Raw genomic sequence first — 2,500 nt, 5'->3', positions numbered from 1 at the left:
TTGAGTTTATCCCAAAATTGTTGATGATTATTTCTAAAGCTGAACATCCGACGCAAAACGCATATAAAAAACTACGTAAAAATATGTATTCATGCTGGTGTGTATTGCGAGCTTTAGTTTTCGAGTCATGAATATTCAGATGTGATATAAGGATAATTAAGATGTGTTCCAGCAATGCCAACAAGGTATTCGCCGCTAATGAACTGTTGACGCGGCAGATAATTTAAGATAATCAATCAATCAGTCTTTTAGCAATGTTGGTAAAAAAAAAAAAGTTTCGAGAGAAATTCTACACTCATATTTTTCTTTATTCATCATCATTTTCTTTAATAGTTTCTTATTAAACGCTTTCGTTTCCCTTTGATGATTCCGTAGTGGCTTTCGAACAAATTATCTGTTAGTTTGTTTTGCAACAATCCTGACACTACGGCAATCCCCTTAAAATAGTAGATTTACAGGAGATTTACATACCAGGAAATTTATCTTACCCGATATTCAGATTCCTAAATGTTTCTCCTTACTTTCTGATAGCTAGCTCGGGAATTTAGGATCTGTTCAAATTACTGAGGTTGTATTACAGCCACGGCTTCTATTTTACCCCCCCCCCCCCCCTTCCTGTTTTTAATCGACATAGAAAAATAATTATTGTGAAGGGAATACTCCTATCAAACTATCCTTTATTACATATTAAATCTAAGAAAACCCCATACCATTGACCAATTAACATCACCAGTTCAAAGGAAGAGAAACTATCCAATTATTTGATCAAAACTTACGTACATATTCAATCTCACCAACGCCACGTCCTAAAATATTTGGGAAAAACGTTAATATGAGAGATCAGTGAACATCCGTTAGGTTAATGATTTGTTCTAGAAGCAAAAAATAACCAATGTAAAATTCGTTCATTTGGATATTATGTGGTATGGAATCCTCTGTTGGATTTGCCTCAATTATGTGGTTCTTTTTATCAGTAACATAAGCTGGGCGTGGCATATCCAGGAGAATGTTAGTATCTACAAACACAATGGTACTATAACAAGTAGTAAACAAACATTTTACGGTCTTTACTAGCCTCTCTATATTATACCTCTATATTATTACAATGCGATCCCTCGTGGTGGGAGAGCAGAGCTTACGACCAAACATCCGAATGGCCGGTGTAGGAGTAGTAGGAGGCGAATCTAAGCATAAAGGTATTATCACACTTTCCGTCGTTTTTAGCGCTTTCTAATATATATAATTATGGCTTTCCGCAAGTATCGCTTGCATGCGGAACGCCTCCCAGACGAAGACAGCGTGCATGTACACGCACACGTACATGCGTTCACAGACGTATACATACAAATAAAAATAATAGTCTTCCAGACGACCTTTGCTCTATCACGTATTCACACATACATATCCATTTATACATTGTTGCACACTTGTATATCCGTGCCCGCACTTGAACATCTGTGTATATCCATATTTGCATTTGTGTCCACGTTGATGTACCTGCATGAAATGGACCCATAGACACATACAAAAAGTCAGCATTCATGATGTTATAATTAATCTTCCGTCATGTTGGATGTTTGGCCGGTGGCATGAATCCGAGGAGGTTTAATTTTCTTTATTATATTGATAACTGGGCTATATCTTCATGAAACAAACGGCATTTGAAAGATTTTTTGAAAATATATATTTTGTATTAAGATGATAAACCTAATGGCAAATTAGAATTAGGTAAGAACATCCAGAATTTTTTTCCTCGTTATTTTTTCTCCCTTTTCTCAAGAACAGATGTTCACTAATTAAAAAGATTGATCATTAGAGAGTCCAGAAATTTAGGCTGAGGATACCACGTGGGCCTTTTTTTTTATTTATTTTTTTTTTTTTTTCGCTTTCTTTTATTCTTCAACGAATACATGTATATGGGGGTAAAGTATTTTCTTATTTTTTTGAGAATTATTTTTTAAAACATTTCTTATAATAATTATAATTCATAATGGTAATAATAGCAGTAACGTGGATAGGATCTGTAATGGTGCCATCTGGGAATATATTTTTCTATTTTCTATCTTTCGTTGTACGGGATCATATGTTTTAAAGAGATCTTCTTAAAGAATAACAAGAAAGTTGTTTTTTTGTAATTATTTTAATTATTAAATGACTTTATTGGGATATTTTCTCTAATATTGGAAAACAAATATCAAAGCCTGCCCTAAAACTCGTGTGATAATAAAATGCAATAATAAGTAAAAACAATTCCCAATTATCGTTAGTCAGTTGTTTCTCGAATTCGTTTACTTTCATTCTCCTGTCATTATATTCACTGCCTAATATATATGACACTTGGTAGATTAAATTGCGGGAAACGAATCATTATTGAAATCACTAAGCAGACTGTACATTTGATCTTCCCGAATTTAATTACGTCCAGGATACTGTCAACTTTTTATTTTTTCTTTTTTTTGGGGGGGGGGGATGGGGACTGTAGTTATTATGATGGACACTG

The 2,500-nt window shown here is 34.0% G+C and overlaps 1 protein-coding gene across 1 annotated transcript in view; it reads left to right on the top strand.

Annotated features, from left to right (window-relative positions):
• Window positions 1-2,500, top strand: part of LOC125028032 (integumentary mucin C.1-like) — a 7,635-nt gene that overhangs the window by 1,272 nt on the left and 3,863 nt on the right. The gene's annotated exons all lie outside the window — the stretch shown is intronic.

Source organism: Penaeus chinensis, chromosome 8 (genome assembly GCF_019202785.1).
Source record: "Penaeus chinensis breed Huanghai No. 1 chromosome 8, ASM1920278v2, whole genome shotgun sequence".
Classification (NCBI taxonomy): Eukaryota; Metazoa; Arthropoda; class Malacostraca; order Decapoda; family Penaeidae; genus Penaeus; species Penaeus chinensis.
Note: the sequence above shows the minus strand (reverse complement) of the source record. Positions and strands in the feature narration are given on the sequence as shown.